We start from the raw sequence: 18,877 nt of genomic DNA on the forward strand, positions 1-18,877 counted from the left end.
AATACTGACTGTGTTCTACATCCGGGTAAGTAATACATATTAATTTGGTTTTGAAACACACATAGGCCTACTCCTAACGAAAATGTACTATTGGATTTCCTATAAGCTCTGTAGTAGCCGTGTTGTCGACAGTCTATACGTGCAACATCTGTTTTTTAAAGGGTTAACGTTAGTTCACCCAAAAATGAAATTTATGTCATTAATGACTCACCGTCTCACCCTAATGTTGTTCCACACCCACACTATACTGTCCATGTCCAGAAAGGGAATAAAAACATCATCAAAGTAGTCAATATGTGACATCAGTTAGTTCATTAGAATCTCTTGAAGCATCCAAAATACATTTTGGTCCAAAAATAAAAAAAACTACGACTTTATTCCATGCTTTATTCAGCATTGTCTTCTCTTTCATGTTTGATTTCAAACCTCAAATAAAGATTCAAACGGTCATTAATCCCTGTGTATTGATCATGATTTGGATAGCCAATGTCACGTGATTTCAGCAGTTTGGCAGTTTGACACCTACACTAAGATAGCTGTTGGACTAAATATAAAATATCTTAAACTGTGTTTTCCGAAGATGAACCAACGTCTTACGGGTGTGGAACAAGTGCAACATTAGGGTGAGTCATTAATGACATCAATTTCATTTTTGGGTGAACTAATCCTTTAATTGTATTACCATGACAGTTTAAATTTAGTTAAATATTAAACTTATAGAAATGTGCCTAATGTGTAAGAACATTAATGTTGTTAAAAGTCACTTAAAAAGTAATTTAAAGTAACTAACAATGACTAATAAATGAATAAATGGGATAAGAAGGCTAAAAAGGCTAGACATAAAATAATGCAATAACCATTAACTAAACAATATAAAATGTAGCATAGATAGATAGATAGATAGATAGATAGATAGATAGATAGATAGATAGATAGATAGATAGATAGATAGATAGATAGATAGATAGATAGATAGATAGATAGATAGATCACATCTCTCAGGTTCTTTTTTTTACGTTTCCCATATTTTAACTGGACTTTTAACTTGCTTTGTTAAATATAATTTATTTTCAGTAAATTATTATTCATACTTTTTAGTTAAATTAAAAATTTTTACAGTAATTTACAGTAAAATTGCATGTATTTTTCTTTTGAGTATAATACAATTAAAAAATTTAGCCTATTAGTAATTTAGAGTTAAAGTAACTTGCACTTAACTAATGGGTTTAACTGTAGAATTTGTCCATTATTTTTCCATTAAAATTACTAATATTTTACTGTGTAGTGCCATAAAATATTTTCTTTAACTTTGACTATGTAAATTGTACAAATACCATTTTTGTCCTTTTTTGTTAGGGTGCTTAAAGTGTGTGGCTAGTAGGTAGCCAGAATTATGATGTTAATGATATTTTACACAAAACGATATTTTCAATACAAAAGTGCATTTTTGTAAGGGAAGCCATCTGAGAATTAATGTCATGTATGCTGACGTTATCTGTCGCTATGGTTACAGGTGTTATTCAAGGCTATTCTGAGAGTATACAGATGGGAATTGACCGTAGTTGCCTGTCCATAAGGACAGCTTTTGTCTGCTAATAGATAAACACAACTTGAAAGAATCGTTAGTCAATGCACTTGTCAGTGTCAAATACTGACTGTGTGAATGACGCTAACAGATGCAACAATGAGACTTTTGCATATACTTTGTATTTTACTTATAAAACATGGCCTTTGATCAGGCCACTTTTATCTGTCAAAGAGTAGTAGCATCTTTAAATAAATCTGTTGTTAAGAGTTCTAAAGCCTCCTTAGATCCCACTTCACTAACAAAATGCAATAAGAACATCACTTAAAATGTCAGTATCCTTACAGGACATACTAAGAAGTGGTTTAACTAGACCTGAATAACTGCAAAATATGCATCCATTTCCATGCATATTTCATGTAACCATTCATGCAAAGTCCCAAACAGTTGCTTAATTAAAAGAAAACACTATTTTTTAATGCTGCTTTCTAAAATAGCTGTCACATCGCCACCCTGGTGTGAATCTTGAATTTGTGGAAAGAATAAGAAACACAACAGGCTTTTGTAAACTGACAGTATCAATGTTTCTAGGAACTAGAAGACAAAGCAATTTCATAACTGCAATTGATGGAGCAATATCTACACTTCATCCTCTTGGCGGGAAGTGGCCTTGAACTTTTATATAGCAGATCAATACCTGACTCAAAAGGGGCTTTTCAAAATGATATGTGACAGTCAAAAAATTTGCAATATGGCGACTCTCTAGCAACTTTTCTTGTTACAAATCTCTTAATATTTTTATACCTGGCTCCTATTAACTTTTTTTCATGATCCAATCATGAATTGATATAGAAAATGGAGCATTGCCCAATATTTCATTTTTGTTGAATTTCCTGAAATACATTAGATTATGAAAGTAAAATGGTCAAACATTTCATACTGACTTTAAATTTATTTTATAAATGAATACATTTGTATCTTAAAATTATTTCAAATACCTGAATGTACAAAGAAGCATTCCAGATAAAAGTTCCCACTGATATTCATTTTTATGACAACAAATGAAGAATTATCATGATGTAACGGAATTAGCGACAGATTATTTTTCTTTCGCATTGGTACACACAGATTATCGCAAAAGAAATAAATGTTGAGCTGGTCTTGTGGTGCGTTCAACAAGTCATGTCGGGAAGAAGGTATTTACAAATATTTACAGCACATGAATGCTACTACAAAGTCGTAAATACCAGTGGGAAGCTCAGAAATTTCTTTGAGCCTGAACCTTATGTATTGAGGGTGTCAGGAGTTATGTTTCAATCCAAAGTTGTGAATTTAACGTGGAAATATAAACTCAAAATTGGAATATCCCATAAAAAAATGGGTGAATTAAGAACAAAATGTCACTTCTTGATAAACTGGCGATAAATATCTCTAAGAAAACGGGAAGTTGATGCTGTAGGTGAAGTCATGTATAATAATTTTCGTATATATAATAATATATTACTCTTACAAAACGCAATAAACGTGGCCATTTAAGCTTTATGAGGCAAGTTCTGGGAGGTAACTACCGAACCACTTTGATCTTAAAATGCACATAAAATAGCTGGATGGAAACATAGCTAGTGAGAAACATGTACCATCTATAGGTATTAGCAGCGACATTGTCAGGCTTTTTTATTTACGAAAAAATAAAGTAATTGGCTGCAGAAAATGTTGCATTATAATATAACAAAATACACTGATCAGGCATAACATTATGACCTAAACCTAAAATTGGGTTGGTCCCCCTTTTGCTGCCAAAACAGCCCGGACCTGTCGGGGCATGGACTCCACTAGACCCCTGAAGGTCTCTCGCACCAAGATGTTAGCAGCAGATCCTTTAAGCCCTGTAAGTTTCAGGGTGGGGCCACCATGGATAGGACTTATTTTTTCAGCACATCCAACAGATTCTCGGTTGGATTGAAATCTGGGGAATTTGGAGGCCAAGTCAACACCTCAAACTCGTGCTCCTGAAACCATTCCTGAACCAGTTTTGCTTTGTGGCAGGGCGCATTATCCTGCTGCAATGCCACAGCTACCCGGGAATAATGTTTCCATTAAAAGGTGTACATGGTCTGCAACAATGCTTAGGTAGGTGGTACGTGTCAAAGTAACACCCACATGGATGTCAGGACCCAAGGTTTCCAAGCACACAGCATCACACTGGCTCCGCCAGCTTGCCTTCTTCCCATAGTATATCCTGGTGCCATGTGTTCCCCAGGAAAGCGATGCACATGCACCCGGCAATCCCTGTGATGTAAAAGAAAACGTTATTCATCAGACCAGGCCACCTTCTTCCATTGCTCCGTGGTCCAGTTTGATGCTCACGTGCCACTGTTGGAGCTTTCGGCTGTGGACAGGGGTCAGCATGGGCACTCTGACTGGTCTGCAGCTATGCAGCCCCATACGCAACAAACTGCGATGCACTGTGTAATCTGACACCTTTCTATAAGAACCAGCCTTAACTTCATGAGAAATTTGAGCTACAGTAGCGCATCTGTTTAATCGGACCACATGGGCTTCACTCCCCACGTGGATCAATGAGCTTTGTCCGCCCATGAGCCTGTCGCCAGTTCACCAGTTCCTCCCTTTGAGCATTTTTGATAGATACTGACCACTGCAGACCGGGAACACCCCACAAGAGCTGAAGTTTTGGAGATAATCTCTCATTTATAGATTTTTAGATGGATGCTGAAGCTTTTTAGGTCAGGTAGAATCTCTGACCAAGTTTGTTTGCTGACTTCCATGCCTGCTGCAATATGCTGTTTTCCGCCAACTGGCAACCTGTGGTGTTGAAATACTATTGGGTAAACTGTCAACATGCAGTATTGCATGGAACAAAACAAAAACCTACATTCTGACATGGAATGCACATTTCAAAGTAGAATAACTGGCTGCAGCATTGTTTTCTGAGAAACAAGTGGTTGGATTTAGCATGTTTCCTAAATATCTGCAAACATATTATGGTATTTTTATGCTTTAGTAAAGTGAAAAAGTTACATACAGCACCTTTAAACCTTTGCCAAAATCACACCAGAACAATCACACCAGAACTTTCACATGAATGATTATTAAGATGCGTTTAGAAAATAGATGGGTCAATTTCCATTTCAGGCCGACTTTAAGTGAGTGATGTAGTATGCTCCAACTATTTTTAGGGCTGAGTTTGATGGAAGTGTGAGGAGTGAGAACTTCCAGTTCATGCGCTTAATTGACCACCACCGTTAGTATTTCGCTTGGCTGAGGGGGCGTGACAAGAAATCAATGACACCAGCGCTATTAGTGCGAACCGAAGAAGTAGCATTACAATTTAACATGCGAGCATTTTTTTAGACGCTGGTTGTTAAGCACTCAGTGGGTGTGGAGAGGCAGTCAAGCTTGCCCTCCCCAGTCTGAGGTAAGTGGCTGGGGCTCAGGGGAGAGTTGTAGACAGCTGAAGGGGGCACTTAACACACTGCCACCACTAACATGAACAAAGACCAGACACGGCTGCGAAAGTGAGTTCATCTATGATCTCAAGCCTACACAGCCCACACTTTGTGCTACCTCTTCCAGACCACAGCATTTTCACCCTTTAACTGTAGAGACAACTGGGGCTAGTTGTCACACATTTTTGAAAGACAATTAATTATTTTAGTCTTGAATACGAAAAAGATTATTTTTACAGTTTTTTTTAATATATAAGTCTTAGACTATATTTCTATTTTAATCTAAATACATTTATGGTCAAATTATTTAAGTATTGGAAATGTATTTTCTAGCTTCATTTTGGCATTTAACCACTTCAGCTCTGTACCCCACATTTGGGTCCAAATTTGCATACGTCATAATTATGCATAAGTATGCTGCAGAGCTGAAGTGGGGTTCATTTGTATTTAAATATATTTCTATGAATATTTGTATATAGTTAAGGGGAAAAAAGCAAAAATTGCAAAGGTATGTCTTCAGTTTCCACCGTCAGAAACTTGTGAGCTTTGTTTCACACGATTTATGTAATTGGCATTTAGGAGCAAGTATAAACTAATAGTAATATTTTAATATGTCAGCCTGCAAAACATGTGTTGAGCTCTAGGGGGAGCCCTGTATTCATTTTGAATCCTGGTGTGTGTCAGCCTGGTCTTGAGTTACAGGGACCAAAGACTTTTGATGGTTAATACTATGTCAAATTACATTCTTTTGGTGTCTGTAGTTCATTAATGTTGGTCTGTTAACAAAGCATGACTAATAATTTGGCCAGGACTGAACAAAGGCAAGGCTTAATGACTTCAGTCCGTCCGACTGTTTCTAAAGGCTTAGAGTACTTTGTGGTTCTGTTTTAGTCATTCATTTAATGTGGACATCCTGAAGCTTACCTTAATGGTTAATTAGCTACGTGGGCGTTTATCACTTAAGCAGAAAATTCCACTTAAGTAAAAAAGTACTGGAATTGTGCCCACATAAGCTTTTGCCTTATTTGTATTATTTTGAAAGCGCTTCAGACGTTAGGGTGCTTCTGGATCTCCTGACATGCAGTCCATCATTTCTGACTGTGATGAAAGGCGATTTAAGACAGCTGAGGCATGGAAGTGTTCAAATATCAAATGCAATACTGTCAAAACGACTTTCATAATTGATGGAAAGGCATCTCGCAAGATGAAGAAAACAAACTTTGAGAGTATTTGACAGATTTGAAGATCCGACTACTTCAAGTTGCTCCATTTTAAGCATAAACAAGTTCAAAACAAAACAAAACTGGGAATACTGGAATGGCACAAAATACACCATAAAAAACAATTCTAGTTTCAACAAAGTAGTTTCTTTACAAAGAAAAAATTGATCTTGTTTCAAGGATTTTTAGATATTTAACTGGAAGACATGCCAAAAGAGACTCATTAGGAAGTAATGTTTTGCTGTGCATCTGGCAGGAAAACCTGGACACTGATTGGCTGTGAAGTGAGGATGAGAAGAGACATCATCTGTGTTTGTCTGAAGTCAGCCGAGACCTAAATACTAGTGACAGAGAACTTTCCTCTAACAGCGAAACAAACGGTTGCAGTCACGCTATAGAGGCTCCCAAACAGTTTCGTTTATTGATACATTTCAACAAGTAGTTTTGGCCATTTTCCACATTCTAAAACTGAGGTTAATCACTATCCTTTTATATTGGGTTACAGTTTAGACAGATGGGAGAGTGTGGATGTCGAATGCTGTGTAAAACACTCTTCATCACTTTGAAAGTCCACGTTTGTCCCCTTGACAACATCTGTCAGATTAGCACAAGCGCCCGCTCCCAGAAATGTCATCTAGGTCTTTGTAGAAGGGACATGAATCTTTAATTTCGCCAAGCTCACCACTTTGTCACATCTGTTGTACTTCTACTGCAACTCCTTAACTTTTGCATAATATTGAATCCTTCATGTTTGGAGAAGACAAAAGGAAATCTTTTGTATTTGCTGAGGACAGTTATTTTATGTAGTCTTCTCTACAGCCAGTAAGGGGGTTGTTGAAGATTTTTCCCTGTCATAAGATTGCAGACTGAGGTACATCTTTGCTTTTACATTGCGCAAATAAATAGGACAACAAAATGACTGGTTTGAATCAAGAATGATTCCTTTTATGGGGGTAAAATTGGTCTGAAACCACCTGGAGTGCCCTAGATGTTGAGTCGACTTCAGGTGGCTAGCTTGCGATTTTAATCACCAATGGATTAAACAGAAATGACATTTAAAAAGCAAATTGTTGAGCAATTAGAAAGATCATTTTGATCTTGGATGACTGATTGCAATGATTGATGTAACTGAATCAAATGTTTCCCTTTTTGTGTTCATTGTAACCTGTTGCTAGAAGCTTTCAGGCTGTGAAAGCCTCCACATCTTCAGGCTTCATTTATACACACCGTGGGTGGCACATATGCAACTTGAGTGAACTGGTCATGAAAATTTCTTAAGAGAAATAGCAGTGAATTTGAACATCTGAGTTTGTGAACCCATCGGATTAGAAATTGCACCGATTGCTATTTTCTGATACCAATTTTTTGACGGGCATATTGACATAATTTTGTATGTATTTGACAGTTTAAGCGCAGTAATCCACTCATTTTGGTTCTTGCGACTCACAAGCTGTTTGAGAGGCAGCTTTATGTGCAGCTCTACATGTATAGATCAGTGGTGCATGCACTATTAGTGTGAGTGACTTCAATTGTGCACAATACAAGCACTATTTAACTGGAGCAAATGAAACGAGTAAATAAGGATGAGCAGGCGGGTTTGTGTCACTTTGCCGTCGTAGTGAAGAACGTTATTCCCTGTGCTGCTGTCAACAAAACAGACCATCTCAGAATCAGAAAATACAGGTCCTTCTAAAAAAAAATTGCATATTGTGATAAAGTTCATTATTTTCCATAATGTAATGATAAAAATTCAACTTTCATGTATTTTAGATTCATTGCACACCAACTGAAATAATTCAGGTATTTTATTGTTTTAATACTGATGATTTTGGCATACAGCTCATGAAAACCCCAAAAATTAGCATATCATGAAAAAGTTCTCTAAACAAGCTATTAACCTAATCATCTGAATCCACTAATTAACTCTAAACACCTGCAAAAGATTCCTGAGGCTTTTAAAAACTCCCAGCCTGGTTCATTACTCAAAACCACAATCATGGGTAAGACTGCCGACCCGACCCTGTCCAGAAGGCCATCATTGACACCCTCAAGCGAGAGAGTAAGACACAGAAAGAAATTTCTGAACGAATAGGCTGTTCCCAGAGTGCTGTATCAAGGCACCTCAGTGGGAAGTCTGTGGGAAGGAAAAAGTGTGGCAAAAAACGCTGCACAACGAGAAGAGGTGACCGGACCCTGAGGAAGATTGTGGAGAAGGACCGATTCCAGACCTTGGGGGACCTGCGGAAGCAGTGGACTGATTATGGAGTAGAAACATCCAGAGCCATCGTGCACAGGCGTGTGCAGGAAATGGGCTACAGGTGCCGCATTCCCCAGGTCAAGACACTTTGAACCAGAAACTGCAGCAGAAGCACCTGACCAGAGAAGCAGCACTGGACTGTTGCTCAAATTTTGCATGTCATTCGGAAATCAAGGTGCCAGAGTCTGGAGAAAGACTGGGGAGAAGGAAATGCCAAAATGCCTGAAGGAACAACATGGTCTGGGGTGCCATGTCAGCTGCTGGTGTTGGTCCACTGTGTTTTATCAAGGGCAGGGTCAATGCAGCTTTTCAGGAGCTTTTGGAGCACTTCATGCTTCCATCTGCTAAAAAGCTTTATGGAGATGAAGATTTCGTTTTTCATCTTTTTCATCTGTTCGTATGTATAATACGCCATAAAATGCGTATCATATGCACACGAAAAACAGCGTGCCATAGACACGCCAAAATGAGTTTTGGCGTATACATTCCACGACATTGCACACTCGTACTATTTATACGCATTTTTGTGAGAATACCCTGGAGAATCTGTGGGATATTGTGAAGAGAAAGTTGAGAGACGCAAGACCCAACACTCTGGATGAGCTTAAGGCCGCTATCGAAGCATCCTGGGCCTCCATAACACCTCAGCAGTGCCACAGGCTGATCGCCTCCATGCCACGCCGCATTGAAGCAGTCATTTCTGCAAAAGGATTCCCGACCAAGTATTGAGTGCATAACTGAACATAATTATTTGAAGGCAGACTTTTTTTGTATTAAAAACACTTTTCTTTTATTGGTCGGATTAAATATGCTAATTTTTTTAGGAATTTTGGGTTTTCATGAGCTGTATGCCAAAATCATCAGTATTAAAACAATAAAAGACCCGAAATATTTCAGTTGGTGTGCAATGAATCTAAAATATATGAAAGTCTAATTTTTATCATTACATTATGGAAAATAATGAACTTTATCACAATATGCAAATTTTTTGAGAAGAACCTGTAGAACCGAATCGAATCAATTTGAATGGAATCAAGGACATGTTAATCGTAATTCGACCAGTGTAGGTTCACACCCTTACTCACTTTGCAGGCATGATAGCAATGAACAAGTAGCTAGTGTTACAGACTGTGCATGCACACTGGCACGAAAAAGAGTGGAATAAAAAACATTTTTCAGGTCATGCATATGGAAGTTATATTCATACGAATACATGCATACGAGCGCACGCGCCATCAAACAACGATGGCGACGGCAAGCGCGTAGTTTATGTTGACTCATTCAAATCGGAGTTATGGCCACTGTTGTAGCATTAATACTTTCTGACGACTAAATAATCACAGTGAGAGGCTCCAGGCATCTCCGCGTATGTAAAAGATAAAGGGCCAAACCACTAATCCGGCGGATTTGCAGCCTCACAAGGTGCATCAGTGTTTTCACAGCGAAAGATAGGCTGTTCTCTGCCATAGTAAATGCATTCCATGCTCTCCTTCATCAAGAGAAAGAGCAGTGCGAGGATGTATTCCACAGACTGAAGGAGAACACTGTGCTGTTGCAGAACCAGGTGTTGTATTTATTTTACTGTCTCTTTCTCTAATGTGTACATGGATTTTTTTTTAATTGGCATATTTATCTAAATGTATTCTGTTTTTCTAACTCTTAAAAAAGTGTAATGATACAAATTGTAATTAAAATGTTGCCTTTATAACAATGTTAAACCAGTCACTGTGGTACTTAAACTTGACTGTCTTTTTATTTCTGCTCTTCCTCAATGCAGGATAAGGGTGAAGAAGCTAAAACATCCTTCTCCCAAGAAAACACCAGTGGAAGATCTCCTAAAGAGACTTTTTGAGGATTTGTTTTAAAAATTTCATTTGAGTTATTATTTGACATCAAAAATATATTTAAATGTTACAAAGAAATATGCAGAATTTTATCAGAGAAATAAAAGGACACTTTTATTTAATAATTTGTCCTAAAAAATCGCGAGAAAATCGTCTCACATCGTGAGTTGAGTGAATCGTTGCATCATTACATCTGAAAATCGGTACACTTTCATGTTCTAACACACCATAAACATTTGCAGTGCACTTTGGAAAAGGTATGTGAGCCCTTTATGTAACTGGTTGATCTCCAGCAGCAAGAAGATATTAAGAGGAAATGCAGTGAATTTTCTGCATAAAAGTATATGAACCCTTTTGACCGGTCATTACATTTAATCTGCTCGTCAGCAAGAGAAAAACATGATACTTTTTCATGTTCTATTGAAAAAAAGCAAGAAAAAATTTGCAGTGTGTATTGGGAAAAAGTATGCAAACCCTTGGATTATATAACTGGTTGACCTCCTTATGTAGAAGCCGTAACCTCCACCACCAAATGTTTCCTGTAATTGCACATCACACCTGCACAGCAGTCAGTATCTTACAAAACTGTTTCAGCTCAGTGATATTCTTGTGATGTCTGGTGTGAATCGCCCTTTTGGGGTCATGCCAATACATCTCAATCACGCTGAGACCAGGACTCTCAGTGAGACTCTCCAGAAAGTGTATTTTCTTTTTTTGATGTTGCCATTTTGTGCCTTTTTCCAAACAACATTGGTTTCTTCTAACCACACGATACTTCGCTCTTATTCTTATTCATTTACTTCAGGTTAAAAGGACACGCTCCACATATCAGAATGGTTTCATTCTAATTGTCTTTTTGCATCACAAACTCAGCTTTACCTGTTGCTCCCGCAGGCAGCTGTGGCTTTGATCACTTTGATGAGATTGAAATCAGTTGATAGATTAGATGCCTGCACATCTCATTGTGTTTGAAGCAAAAAAGCCCAATCAAGCTCCACCAAAGGGCCCTTGGTGTAAGTACATCAATGAGAAAATATTCATGTTGTTCCAAATTGACCATCAGGGGTATTGTTAAGTAAATAGTCAAACTGTGAAAAACTTTTATAAATGAAATACATTTGTACATTTGTTCTTTCATCCCTATTTGAGGCTTGAACAAATAACAGCATTTCAGACAGGTGAGTGGTGATAATATCAAGGGAAATTAAAGTTTCATGAAGTGGATTGCATAGTCTTATACCAATGTATAAATGTATTCACTACACACAGCTCTCGATGTCATTTTTAAGTTATGAGTGCACTCCACGTGCCTTGTGCTTTAGTAACTTGTATATTCTCATTTTTTATTATTTTTAAGTCTCCAACAATAGGGATTAGGGATATTACATTAGGGATATTAGTTAATTGAAGATCGATTATTTGTCAATAATAAATAAAACGTATCGATCGTGGAATAAGCACATGCATGCTGCTCAACCGTGAAACGCATAAAGCGTACACAAGGAACAATTAAGCAAGCGTGAGTTATGTTTGGGACCATTTTATGTTAAAAGGCTAATGTAAGTTGTAATATTGTGTTTAGTTTGTGTAGGTCTATCTTTATCTGATTTATATCAAATTGGACGCATTTGCTTAAGAATTGATGTGGTAGAAAGCAGTGGTTTTCAAACCTGTCCTGGAGGACCCCCAGCCCTGCACATTTTATTTGTCTCCCATATTTGGCACACCCACTTCAGGTCTTGCAGTCTCTACTAATGAGCTCATGAGTTGAATCAGGTGTGTTAGATGAAGGAGACATACAAAATGTGCAGGGCTGGTGGTCCTCCAGGACAGGTTTGAAAACCACTGGTATAAAGCGCACAGGTGCTTATCTTTAGCAATGCAGCTCAAACAGCAATGCACGACTAATAATAACTATGATTGGGATGTCATGTTACATTATAAAGAGAACAATACTGCAATAAAACAATGCAAATTATTTTGGTTTAGTTGCAGTGTTTCCGCATATTGCTTCAGGAAGAGCGCATCCATAACAGGTTACACATGCTTTTCAAGTTTAAGTTTACTTGTGAATTTACATCATTTTATGCAGATATAATTTCTAATATTATGTTTAATTTGTGATTAATCTCATATAGGATGCAATTTGCTGAGTAAATAACCCAGTTAAATTAAATAACATTTAACTAAATTAATCAATCACATTGACTCATTTTACAATCCTACACAGTAAATTCGTCTGAGTAAAATTTACTCAAATTGAAGAGAATTTTACTCTATACCAGATAACATTTGGTCCCTCTCTAAAAAGAGTATAAGTTACTCTATTGATAGAGCTGTTTTTCCAGAGTTAATTATGCTCAATTTAGTGATAATATTTTACTCTTTCCTGTGATATTTGACTCTATTTAGTGTTTTTTAAAATCAACTCTCGTACTATTTTACTCAGTTCAGAGCCACCAGAAATTGACTCTTCTACGTTTTAACTCTTTTCAGAGGAACTTCAAATTTACTCTGCCACAATTTACTTCCCCTCAAGAGTTGTTTATCATCAATTATGAGTGAACAATCAAGAATAACTAACTCTATTCCGAGTTACTCCATTCATGTTTTACCCTCAAAAACCCCAAAATATAAAATAAAAACTTGCATTTTAGTCTGAAAATAAAACCAACAAACTGTATACTTATGTCTCACTATTTTATTTGTCATGCACCTGTTTAAACAATCTTACATAAACACTTAATTCACTTATGATCGTAAAAGAAATTATGGATAGAATATCCGATGACTCTTTGGGTCGTGCAGCATCTTCTGGTGATAGGCCAGTGTTAACCTCATCTTTTCCTTTACCACTGCCTCGTCAGCTGTATGCTTCATCAGGGCAATTGCTTCTTGACACTGACATTCATCGTTCAACCAGTTCTCTTCTTTGTAGGGATCCCGGTCAGCAGTTGGCCCACCTGAAAGTGTTTAAGACAATATGAAAACCACATTTGTAGTTCCCTTTCTTTCCAAAGCACAACACATTCATACCAAAACTAGATACATGACATGGGCCTGGGAAAAAGTTTTTTTTTTTTTATTTGCTCTAGAATAGTCTGGCAAAGAGCCCATTCAAACCCATTTCCAATCCGTCGAAATCGCAGCACCAATCCGAAACTTTGGGGCGAGCCTTACATGATGACAACAGCACAGTGACGGTGAAGGAAGCAGATTTTGTACATTACAAAGATCAATGCCGCCACTTGTTCGAATCAGCTATCGCGTCTGTTTTAAGCAATTTAAACTTTTCCTTTTTGTTAACCCGAGCAAAGAACAACACTCGGCTACCAGATGTGGATTAACGTTACACCGGATACTTTGATGAGGAGGATGTAGAGTGTGATCATGTGCTAACACCACACAGCAGCTCTGGATCTGACCTTTCTGTGCTTTTCCTCACACTAGATCTAGTAAAAATTGTAAATAAATAACTAGCGTAACTATGCTCAAGTCTGAAAATGTTCTAACACATCTGAAATGACTGAATTTGACTAAAGTTTGTGAGACACAATTTTCTTAAGACTCATCAATATTATATTTTCAAAATATTGCAAATCGCATTTAAATCGCAATACAAATGCCTCACAACGGGGGCAAATGCGGTCAGAGCTTGATGTCTTCTGTTCGACTGTCAATCCGAGATGTTTCAGTTGGTCTGAGATGCTGTTAGTTTCCAAATTTTGCAAAAGCGTGGCGTGAGCATGGCGTTTCTGTTGTGTGTCAGCCACAGGGCAGCTGCGTGGTATTTTCTATGCCTTTGCACACCAAGAAGCATGTCTTGCATGGCGCTGCTGCTAGTTCACGTACAGGGAAGGCCTAGTATTCATGTATACTTCAAGTTAAACATAAACATACAGCAAAGACAATGTCGGCAGTATTGACCATACTATGGTATTGACGGCAAAATAGGCTGCAGAATATTTTGTTTTGTATTGATGTGCAATATTTGAAAATAGATAATTAGTATTCTTTATTTAAATCAGTTATCTGCATTTATGTCAAATCCTAAAGACTTTCAAACATCAAAATATAATTTATCAATATGTATTCATGTCAAAATGACAAACATCTTTTCCTATTGTATTTTGCCTGGAAACGCTTCCAACACACTTGTGTCGCGTGAAAAATAGGCGTCGGTTCTAATTCTAGCATGCATGCATTTTCGGTGCGGCTCGAGGGGGCAGTGTGCAAGCTCTAACCTGTTAACATGGGACCCAAAATAAAAAAATGCCACGCTTGCAGTGCGTTGCCGGCCTAAACATCAAATTTTGTACCTGTTTGTGGTTGCCGTGGGTGTTTCATCCGTCCCCCTGATGCTTCTTTCTGCAGAGAGTGTATTCTCCACGACAAATATCCACTTCCATCTTCTGCACTCTGATAATGCTCCTATGACCATAACAATACACAGACCTGGTAGTTATACATTATACGACTAAGGAAATAAATGCCATATCAATTATAATGCAGATAATCTTTACAAAACACTTGAGAGTCAACAGCTACTTACATAACCAAGCTTGATCCTGGGGTCAGCCAAGTATGGGAATAGGGAGATGATTCCCTTTGGATATTCTTCCTTCAAACATCGGGAAGGACACACACAAACCAATTACAACCCATAACATCATAAATATAATTTACAAATTACTGTATGAACAACCTACCCATGTTCACTTGTCAAATGTGCTACTAAGATTTTTACCATGTCATGTCTTTTGCAGTCTGACAGACTTTTAGTGCAAGCGTATTTACATTAACAGTAACCTGTACACAGTAGTTCTTAGTAGTTCTCTGAGAGGTATGAAAAAAATTGCAGATTAGCTATCAAGTTCAACTGAGCGCTGTTAAATCATTAATCATACTTTCTTTTGTTAAATAATACTAGTTTACTATAATGTTAATAATGCGTTACTCGTTTGTTCCTGCGCAGAACATAAATGACGTGTGACGGTGGCAGTTTACCACTGCGGTGGTCTAGGGCTGTGCCGGTGAACATGACAACCGAACCACCGGCGGTGGTCGGCCCCAATTTTTTTTTGGTATGTGAATGCTGTTTTACGTGAATATTACACGAATGAAGCACAACGCTTTTTTTACATGTTTCCATGGCTGCGAGGTAACATTTAATTGCAAACTTATTATTTATTTTGTGAATAAAGCGTTGTGCTTCACTCGTGTCATTATATCAAGTTAAAAAAAAAATTGGCCGACCACCATCGGTGCTACTCAGCAACCGCGGTGGCGCTCTGGCTGGTGCGGTTCACGTTCACGCTAGACCTCCGCGGTGGTAAAAAACTAAACAAAAAAAACCTGCCACCGTCACAGCCCTAGACAGAACAGTATTCTTAAGTGTTACCGAACAGCAATTAATGCACTACAAAACATGAATTATCTTTGTTCACTAGTTTAAGGCATGGTGCATGGCACTCATCCACATCATCAAAATGGCCAACCGTTAACTCTATACAGAGTCAAATACATGTGGTGCACAACTTCAGCGTTCGTCACGAATTTGATAGACAGCTAGCAAGTTTCATTGGTGTCATTTTATGTTTGTGTAATCTATATGTTAGTTATTTACTTTTAACGATAACTTTGCCTAACTAAATTCTATCTTGAGGCCAGAATGTGATCGCTATAAGGCTGTGTTTGCCTCCGCGGCGAAGTACATTAAATTAAGCTTAAAGGCTGGTAAGATGAACATTTAGGTGTAAGATTACCACAAGTGATTAAGTTAGTGATGTTCCCTATTTAAGTTAACGTTAGCTAACAAAACAGTTCGGTCGAGCACCAAGCAACTTCGCATCAACGTTAACTTGAGAATGTTATCTATGTAATTCAACTTGACAAAATGATCTAAACACAAAACAGAGGCGAATATTATGAAATGAATACTAAGACTTTAAAACTTTACTTACTTTGATATTCAGTAGAAGTGCGCCTTCTCGTCGAAACCCGCAGCAGCGATGACCGTGACAAATCGTAATGGCGGATAACAGTTCAATGAAACTTTGCAAGAAGGGGAGGAGTCACCGTTACTCTGTAATTTAGCTCCCACTCTACTGACACATTTTACTCTGTACACTCAAAACCGAGCAAAAACTACTATATTTGAGGGAAAAAAAATTAACTCTGGAAAAACTACTCCACCATTTTTCCTGTGTACTAGCTCTTTATTTATGCCTGGTTCAGACTACAAGATATTTTTGTCTGTTACGATAGTTACTGTGTCAGATTATGCGATTTTTACTCCTAAAATCTTGTTGTATCCTGGACTAGAAAAATGTCAGACTACACGTTATTACTTGACCAATCATCGCTGGTTGTCACGACGTGCGTGATGTCATCGACTTTCAGAAACAAGAGCGTAAACAAACGATGTCTGAAGCAGCGTGTTTTGGCTGTTTTATGTTTAGAAAAGCTCAAAAATTAGAAAGAAAACCCAACAAAGAACATGTTCCTGGCTTGCTTGAAGAGGACATTATGGGCTGTCAATCCTCCAAAGAGAACTTGAGGTAAAATATTGTTCTTTTTATATTAAATATTTAGTTATTAGCCAGTAGTAAAAGCTTGCCACCACAACGTATTTTTCCAGTTACGTTACTCACCTGAAGGGCTTCCGCTATCGTTCGCCAGCATTTTTCTTATTTGGTTGTGGTAGTCTGTCGATGACACGTACAGGCAGGAATACTGTTGCCACAACTCCACGAACCTTTCCTTCTTTTTTATAATTACACCTAAAGTTAGCCGCTCCGTCATCTCTCATGCGTTTTGCCGTGTTTGAAAGCTGTGTACGAAAACTGTGCTCCGGTTGGTCAGCATCACACGTGACAGAACCCGTCGTGAAGGACCGCAAAAAAAATTAAACATGCTAGTCTTTCTGTCATGACGTCGTATCGCAGACAGGGATTCGTTGTTGTATACTATGACACACTATACAAGATAAAACGATCGATTCTTGCGACCCGACGTCCATTCCGTCCATCCCGACGTCCATTATCGTTTACGAATCCCTATGACACCTTACGTCAAACAGATCGTGGCAAATTCGGGCTAATATCGTGTAGTCTGAACCAGGCATTAGACTAAAAGCCTTTCTCATTCATTTGAGCAGGAACATGACATTATGAGCAGCGTTTGCACACCCTGTCTGTTGGCTATTATGTACACGTTGCAGTAAGACTAATGATTATTTGATTAATTGATCGTTAATTTAAGCGACGATCATTCATGGGAATTTGTGTAAATTGACATTTCTAGTTTAGGCCTACATGCCAAGGTCAAAAAACAATCACATTTTCTCATAACATTTCTCAAAGAGACTGAAAACTGTTCATTCGCAGATTCTTGCTGCGTTCGAAATTGATTACTTACCTACTATGTAGTATGTGAAAAACAGTATGCCAAAAAAGTATCATGTCCGAATAAATAGTATTTAAAAAACAGTAGGCGTAAATTAAAGGAAATACACAAAAAAGAATAATAAGGGCACTTTAAAAAAGACATATTTCCTTAAGCTGTGCTTTTAAAAACAAACGTAGTATATATTTGAAATATATATTTTCCAGTATAGTATTTTTTGCCGAGGGGTTGAATAGAATGTTTGTTGTTTTTTACAGTACGTTATTATTCTTTCATATTTTATTGGCCAAGTTCTTCTTTTAACCTCGAAAACTAATTAACAGTCTCAAGTCGTTGGTTTACTGAGATCATTAATAATGGGATAAATAAACATAAGTACATCGAAACATAAATAAAAGCAAAAACCTGTCTAAACTATTTAGCAGACTGCAGGCTGAACAGAAACACCCCTGGAGTCCCAAGAGAAAGCACATATATCGCTCTGCAAAACAATACCAAATGCTCCGAGGCATCAAACATGCTATTAGTATCACTGAAACTCTTTTTTTATTCTATTATATTTTTTTGTATGCACACAAAACATACTTCTTTTCTCTTCTGCCTCTTCCTAACTGAGGCAATAGCTCATTACTGCCCCTAACTGAGTTTTAAACCTCTGTGGGGCACAATCTTGAGGGCCATGCATTAAGTATTCCCTCTTGCATTGCCCATGAGCCATTTATCATCTCTTAAACTTACTGTCATGTTAATGCACCAATTGCCTTACAGTCTGTTTGTTTTGCTGCGTTGTCTATTTACCAAGCAGGAATTATAAGGTACCCAAGGAATTCATCTGAGGCGGGATGCTCAGTCAGTGTCCTGTGGTGTGAGTGTCTCGACCCTTTTCCACACCGCTTCTGATTAATATTTTATCAGAATTTCTACTTGTCAAGACTTGAATGACCACAATGTATAGTTTAAGAGGCCACAATACAGGTCCTTCTAAAAAAATTAGCATATTGTGATAAAGTTCATTATTTTCCATAATGTAATGATAAAAATTCAACTTTCATGTATTTTAGATTCATTGCACACCCACTGAAATATTTCAGGTCTTTTATTGTTTTAATACTGATTATTTTGGCATACAGCTCATGAAAACCCAAAATTCTCAAAAA

The sequence above is a fragment of the Pseudorasbora parva genome, chromosome 14 (assembly GCF_024679245.1).
Source record: "Pseudorasbora parva isolate DD20220531a chromosome 14, ASM2467924v1, whole genome shotgun sequence".
In the NCBI taxonomy this organism is placed as follows: domain Eukaryota; kingdom Metazoa; phylum Chordata; class Actinopteri; order Cypriniformes; family Gobionidae; genus Pseudorasbora; species Pseudorasbora parva.